We start from the raw sequence: 7,191 nt of genomic DNA, 5'->3' as shown, positions 1-7,191 counted from the left end.
TTGAAAGTCCGGTTATTTTAAGATCGGACGGAGGAGAGGCCCATATAACAATCCTTATGTGCCCCCATAGCCCTGTTATGTGCAAGAGGAGAACCTCGCCCTAACATGAGCAAAGTCGAAGGTCCGATTCTCCTTAGATCGGATGGGGGAGAGACCTTACAACGCCCTTATGTGCCCCTACAGCCCTGTTAGGGATAGGAGGAGAACCTCGTCCTAACATGAGCAAAGTCGAAGGCCCGATTCTCCTTAGACTGGATGAGGGGAGAGGCCCTACAACGCCCTTATGTGCCCCCACAGCCCTGTTAGGGACAGGAGGAGAACCTCGCCCTAACATGAGCAAAGTCGAAGGTCCGATTTTCCTTAGATCGGATGGGGGGAGAGGCCCTGCAACGCCCATATGTGCCCCCACAATCTTGTTAGGGACAAGAGGAGAACCTCGCCCTAACATGAGTAAAGTCGAAGGCCCGATTTTCCTTAGATCGGATGGGGGGAGAGGCCCTGCAACGCTCATATATGCCCCCACAGCCCTGTTAGGGACAGGAGGAGAATCTCACCCTAACATGAGCAAAGTCGAAGGCCCGGTTACTTTTAGACCAGATGGGGGGAGAGGCCCTGCAACGCCCATATATGCCCCCACAGTCCTATTAGGAATAGGAGGAGAATCTCGTCCTAACCTGAACTAAAATCGACTACATCGGGGATAAAATCGACTACATCAGGGATAGGAGGAGAACCTCGTCCTGATACCAACTAAGATTCGGTCACTCAAGATCTGATAAGAAAAAGAGAAGCTTCTCGATGGCCCCTCTACGCTCCTGCGACCCCGTAAAAAGTTGGGGAGAACTCTTACTTAAAAAGAGGGGGGAAGTTAAAAAGGAAAGCGATGAACTACACCAGCGACAAATAAAAAACAAATTACATCAAAGATATAGGGGACCTCGTCTCAACGAGGATGGGGATTCTTATCAAAAATCCCCAGTCTCCAAGAGGGCTCTCAACACAGGCCAAGGATAAGACGGCTTCCTCAAGACGATGAGAAGTTCAGACCCCTGAGCTCAAACTCCGAAAGGAAACGTCAAACTCGAGTAGCCCTGAACAAATCTGCGGCCATAAACAAAAGGGATAGGTCAATGCGACGATGATTGGGTACCTTCGAATGACACCGATATCGAGCAAGACAAAAATCGAAAGAAGTTCGGCAAACGACAACTCAACACATGAGTAGAAGAGGTAATGGAAATTTTTTTTTTCATTTCATTAACTAAGTATGCATTACAAAGTCCTTAAGGCCGAAAAAGAAAGATGACAAGAAAAGCAAGCCAACGTGACGACGACCAAGAACCTTCAGACAACATCGACATCGAACGAGCCAAAAAAAAAATGACAAGAACAGAAAAAGAGGACGCATAGAAGGATGGAAGGCAAAAAGAGCCCTAAGGGGGCCCAACTTCTTCCGACTTCGAACTTTCAGCTTCGATCCTCATCAGGGAGTGCCTTAAACGTTTGACTTCTTCTTCCAATTCTTTCTCCCTTATTAGTATCTCCAGATACATCCGACGAGATCGTTGGCTTTCGTTCTCTGCCTCTCGGAGCCTTTTTCTCAGGACCTCAGATTCTGCCTCCACGTCCTTGACCGCCTGCTGCTCGTATACCAGCTGGATCTTCAACTGCTGCAGCTCGACCTTCCCCCTCTCCAAGGGCGACGGATAGCTCTTCTATGGTTCTTCTCAGGGATTGGAGTTCATCGGGGTCCCGAACAGGGACGAACTGGGCTCTTTCAGATAACTGCCTTTGAAGGCGGGCAATCTCGTTGGTCGCCATCCTGAGCTTCCTCCTGTAGTCGTCCACCTGCTTGCACCAGCCGGCCCGGTATGCATTGTAGTTCGCCTCGGCATCCTGGAGCTGTTGCTGAAGGTTGGAGAACTTCCTCGACCATTCTCTGTCGTGGTCAGCCCGAGTCGAAAGTCAGGACGAGCTTCCTTCCAGCTGGTCGATCTTCTCCCGTGCAGCCGACAGCTCTGCTCCAAGATGCTGATCTTGGAAGCCTGAGCCCAAGATCAGTCACTGGTGCGCTTCTTATGTTCCTCGAGCTCCTTCTCGAAGTTCACCTTCCTCCGGCTATAATCCATGATCCCTTTCATGTGGAGGTTTCGGAAGTAGGTGGCCTCCGCAGTGGCCTCTGAGTGGCTCTCCCTTAGCCTGCGAAGCTCGTCCTCCATCTCCCTTGACTTTTCTGTTAAATGACGAACTTTCTTCCTCAGATGTCGGATCGTGGACCTCAGCGGAACTCCCTGTGGCAAGGGAAGCACTTCGGCAGGGCACTACCATCGGGGGACAAAAGCGTCAAGGTACGGCTCATTGCAGAAAGGAAAAAGAAAAGAGAAGAGAAGTTTCCCATAAGGAGGAGCCCAATTTTATTGATTGAATATCTCTTAAAGATAAAAGAAAAAAAAAATCACAGTAAAAAAAAAATACAAAGTCAGAGGTCTCAGACCTCCAAAGCAGGAGTTGGGGAGCCCGGTGTTCTTGGAAGGGGGGCTGTGGTGGCAGCGGCAGTAGGAGAGGGCCCGGCTTCATCTTCAGACGCCTCATCCAAGAAGCTGAAGTCGAGCTCGAAAAATTTCTTGACCATCTTCTCTTGGCAGAGCTCGAATCTTTTGATGAATTCATCTTGGCCGAACTTGACGTTCAGGTCCCTCATTTCAGCGGAGGCCTTGAACTCCTCCACCGCTTGGCCCCTGGCCTCCGAGATCAGAATCAAAATCTGCTCCATCAAATTTGCGACCTCGGCCTTCGCCTTCCTCACCATCTCCTTCGAGGCTTGCTTTTCTTTCTTGAGCGCCTCTTGGAGGTTGGCTACCTCGGCAGCCTTTTCCTTGAGGCGGGCAGCCTCGGCCCGGCGACCTTCCTTCGCCTGGATAGCATCCCTCTTCACTTTGTTCATCACCTCGATGTTGGTGAGGAGCTGGTGCCCGATCTGCAAGGGCGATCGGAAAGTCAGAATGAAAGCTGAAAAGTTAATTGAATGATGGAGCGAGGGGAAGGAGGAAAGTGAATCTGCTTACCTCGAGAAAGGACCCTAGAGAGTCCCAAACCCGCTGTTCGGGATCGGCGCGAACGATCCTCTGGATGACTTCGGATAGGATGCACCCATCGATCAGTCGCCTTATCAGGTCCCTGTCATTAAAGGGATTCTCCACCGGCTCTTCCTCAGAGCCGTGGGATTCTTCGATGGCGGCTCGGTGGCCGCTGACCCTGCGGGCCACCATCTTCTTTCTCCTCCCCCTCTCAACCCCTGGCACCTCCTCGGAGTGGGCCCCTGAAGCGGGAACCTTGGTGGGAGAACTCCTCGAAGAGGCTCGGAGAACCGGGGGCTCGGCGTCTGAAGGAACATCGACAGTGAGGGCCGCCTGGGCAGGCGTAGCCGAGCTCATCTCCTCCATATTGGCCTTCTTTGCCGACCCGGAGGCCGCAACACCTTTTCTTTTGTGAACCTTGAGACCCCTGGCAAGCATCCATGCTGCTTCGGCATCCATTCCTAAAAAAAAAAAAGAAGAAAGAAAGAAAAAAGAGAGAAAAAGATCCAGGGGACTCAAGCCGATGTTGAACAGAAATTGCTCCTTTAGAAGGTTGGGAAGGGAAGGAGTTGGATAACCAAGAAGTTTTCGGGCAGCTCGAAGGTCGTCCTCCCCCAGACTAGGAGCCCGATGGACGGAGTCCCTTAGAGAGCCCCAAGGGGGCAATCCCAACTTTAAGGTCGGACATTGGACATAGAGGTACTTCCCCTTTCAGTTATGGATAGAAGAGGGAGCACCTTTCAGCAACCCCTTCTTGCCGAACTGGAGGGAGAAGTACCACCAGTCCTTTGCCGAGGGGTGGCGCTTGAAGGTGTAAAAATACCTAAACAAAGGAAGAGATGGCTGAAATTCGACTACGTGGCAAAGGGAGAGGAACCCTATCAAAAATCTAAAGGAGTTCGGCATGACTGAAGCTAAAAAAATGTCTAGAAAATGGAAAAGAGCGACGACGAAGGATGGAAGCGAAAGTCAGAGTCCAGCACGGAAGGCCTCCTGTACAGGCAGAAACGGCCAGGTGGGGGGGTGCTAGCCCGGTCGGCAGGACCAGGAAGCTCCAGATCGTACTCCGGAGGAACTCCATACTGAACCTTTATCAGTAGAAGTTCGTCCGGAGTCAGAGAATAGAAAATGGCGTTCGACATAAAAATCGGATGAGGCCCAGCCCTAGATATGGGTTCATCTACAGTATGAGAGTTCTGAGGGACTGAGGCAGACGAACTCCCGGAACCACTAGAGGCGGAGGTGCCAGAAGATATTTCAAGCAAAAACCCTAAAAATTCCAAAAAAATCGAAAGAAATAAGAGACAAAAGGTCCGTGAGGAACCAGACAGGTGGAATGCGGCAGAAGAAAAATGAAGAAGAAGGAACACCTAAATGACGAGAGAAGGAACGAAAGTTTTGGAACTAACCTAAGCTACTCCAAAGGATGCAGAGATGCAGGGACAGGGATGACTCAAAAAATACCTAGGGCCAAAACGGACGTCGAGGAAGGTCAGAGCTCTCAGAAAGAAGGCGAGCACCAACAGGACTTTCAGGCAGAATGAAACTCCCGGAGGAAGAAGGACGGGTTTAAATAGACCCTGGGATCCGATGCTATAATGATCGCGGATCTCTCCGGCCGACCCATGTTCGCCACATGTCCCACTCGCCACAGCAAGCGGCTAAAAGCGGCTGACAGCTGGCAAGGCCATTATTGCACCGTACCTAGAGCAACGCTCCAGCGAAAATTTCAAAAAATCTCTTCGGATCACCCCGATTTGAAAAGACTCCGGCCTGCGCGCATTAAGTGCCAGGATATCTGAGGACGGTCGTGTGCAGAATTCAAGGGGGCAACTTTGGCTGTAAAAATTTCTCTATACTTTCTTCATTCGAAAATCGAACTCGAAAGTAGGGGGACTGGTGTTGGGTATAAAATACCCCCAGCCAAAGTTCGTACCAGGAGTGACCCTCTCGGGACTCTGCCGACGTCCAGCCTTAGGCGACAGATTTTCGAACCTCTCCGACGATCCAGCTTCCGCAATATTCCAAAGTTCTGCCGATGGATAAACTCCCACAGCTTCTTCCACAAGTGACGATTGGGTTCCCCCGACGGACGAACTCCTGCCACATCTCCCGGGCTTCTCCGGTGATAAGTGATTTATGTCACAAATCGACATAAAAAGTATCAATTAATATCTAAATTATCTAACTTTATTAGAAAATTGATACTTATTATTATATTTTGCAGAAGAAGAGATCATCAATAGAAAGAACAAGAAAAGAAGATTCCAACGACACAAATTTTATGCAAAACGGAATTAAATTGACCCAGAAATTGAAGAATGAAGAAAGAAGACTCAATTGGGTCAAACCAGAGTCAAATCAGGTCAAAATTGATCAAAAATCAACTGATTTGGTGATCTGGTTAGCCGCCTGGTCCACAGCAACAGACGCCTGGACCATGGATCCATCGGCGCATCATAAACCAGCCAGTCAGCGAGTCTCGGCTCACCGCAACGCATCGCGAGCCCGATCCACGCGCGCGGTCCAGGGCTCATGAGGAGAGAGAAGAAGGTCCGAAGGGCAACCTGATAACTTCACATCACTCGATGGTTCGATCTTCTCTGATCAAGATCCAACGCTCCACATTTTTGTGCCATCGGATGGCCACCATCGTAGTCGGTCAAGATCCAACCGTAATCAAGGCAATTGCAAGAATCAATAAACACTAGGACAACACGGGATCCTTCTGCAGCACGATCCAACGGACGAAATCTTCCAGCACCTTGATCGGATGGTCCGCGATGCATCCGACCTGATTCCATCTCTGCAGCACGATCCAACGGCAGCGCTTCACCCAGATCGTGATCCGACGGCCCAGAATCACTTCCGGCTTGATTTATTAGATGAATTGGGTTCTTTAGATGAAGATCGGACGGCTGAAACAATTTCTAGGGTTTCTTGATGGATTTAAGTACTTTTTGAGCGAGATTTGACTCCCTAAACCCTCCTAACAGCCCTCTAAAATCTCTTAGTCCCACATCTAAAGTTTTGAAAACCTTATAACCTCTAAATGCCTATAAAAAGCCCCCAAAGGCCCTTGTAAAAGGGGGATTCTTTCCTTTCGATCAAGCTTGTAACCCTAGATAGTGGGGTTTTTAGCTTTCTTCTCAAGCCTCGAGTTTTAAAGTTTTTGTAATAAATTTTTTTTATATAAAATCTTATTTTTATGTAATTTTATCTTTTTACATTATGCAATTTATTTTTCTTGCAATTAGGATAGTTTAATTTATGCAATTTAATTTTATGCAATTAGGTTAGTTTAAATTATGTAGTTTAAATTTATGCAATTAGGATAGTTTAATTTATGAAATTAGGATAGTTTATTTTTCTGTATTTAAATTTTGTAAGTAGATTTAGATCATGTCTAGCTAAGCATCCCTTCTAGGGTTTGCGATGAAGCTAGATCATGAGTAGGGGTTTTACATAGGGTTCTTTCTTTTTCTTAGGGTTTCTTTTTCTTCCTCTTTTGCCAAGAATTTTTGATGAACTACAGTTGGGTCAGAGTCCCTTCATAGTTCATGCTTGATTCAGTGCATAGGAGGAGAAAACCCTAAGGGATCCTAGTTACTACTCCCCTGTAAAGAATCTTGATGGGTTATCGTTGGGCCTTAGTCCCTTCATAATCTATGCTTGGGAAATACAAGAGGAGTAGTCGTTAGGATCAATAAAAAAAATTCTAGGTAGAATTCCCTAATCTAGATCTAGTGGATTCAAAAAACCCTAGATCCTTAGTCTTATTGTCTTTAGCAAACAACTTTCGATTTTTGATTTTCGTTAAAGCTCGCTTGAGCATAGATTTGAAGATCGTTTTTAAACCAAGTCTCTGTGGGATCGACCCTTACTCGTTGGTCATGCTACTCTGCACACTGTGCGCTTACGGTTTTATTTACAAATTTTAAATATTTGCACATCAAGTTTTTGGCGCCGTTGTCGGGGATTTGGCGTTTTAAATTGTTTTCAAATATTTATTCTTCGTGCTTTATAACTCTCTTTCTTTTTCCTTTAGGTTTCTAGATTTAGTTGGTGATTGGTGGAAAACTCAGGTACGCTTCTAATTTCTCTTTTATTATTT

The sequence above is a fragment of the Elaeis guineensis genome, chromosome 6, assembly GCF_000442705.2.
Source record: "Elaeis guineensis isolate ETL-2024a chromosome 6, EG11, whole genome shotgun sequence".
Classification (NCBI taxonomy): Eukaryota; Viridiplantae; Streptophyta; class Magnoliopsida; order Arecales; family Arecaceae; genus Elaeis; species Elaeis guineensis.
This window is presented reverse-complemented; position numbering follows the sequence as displayed.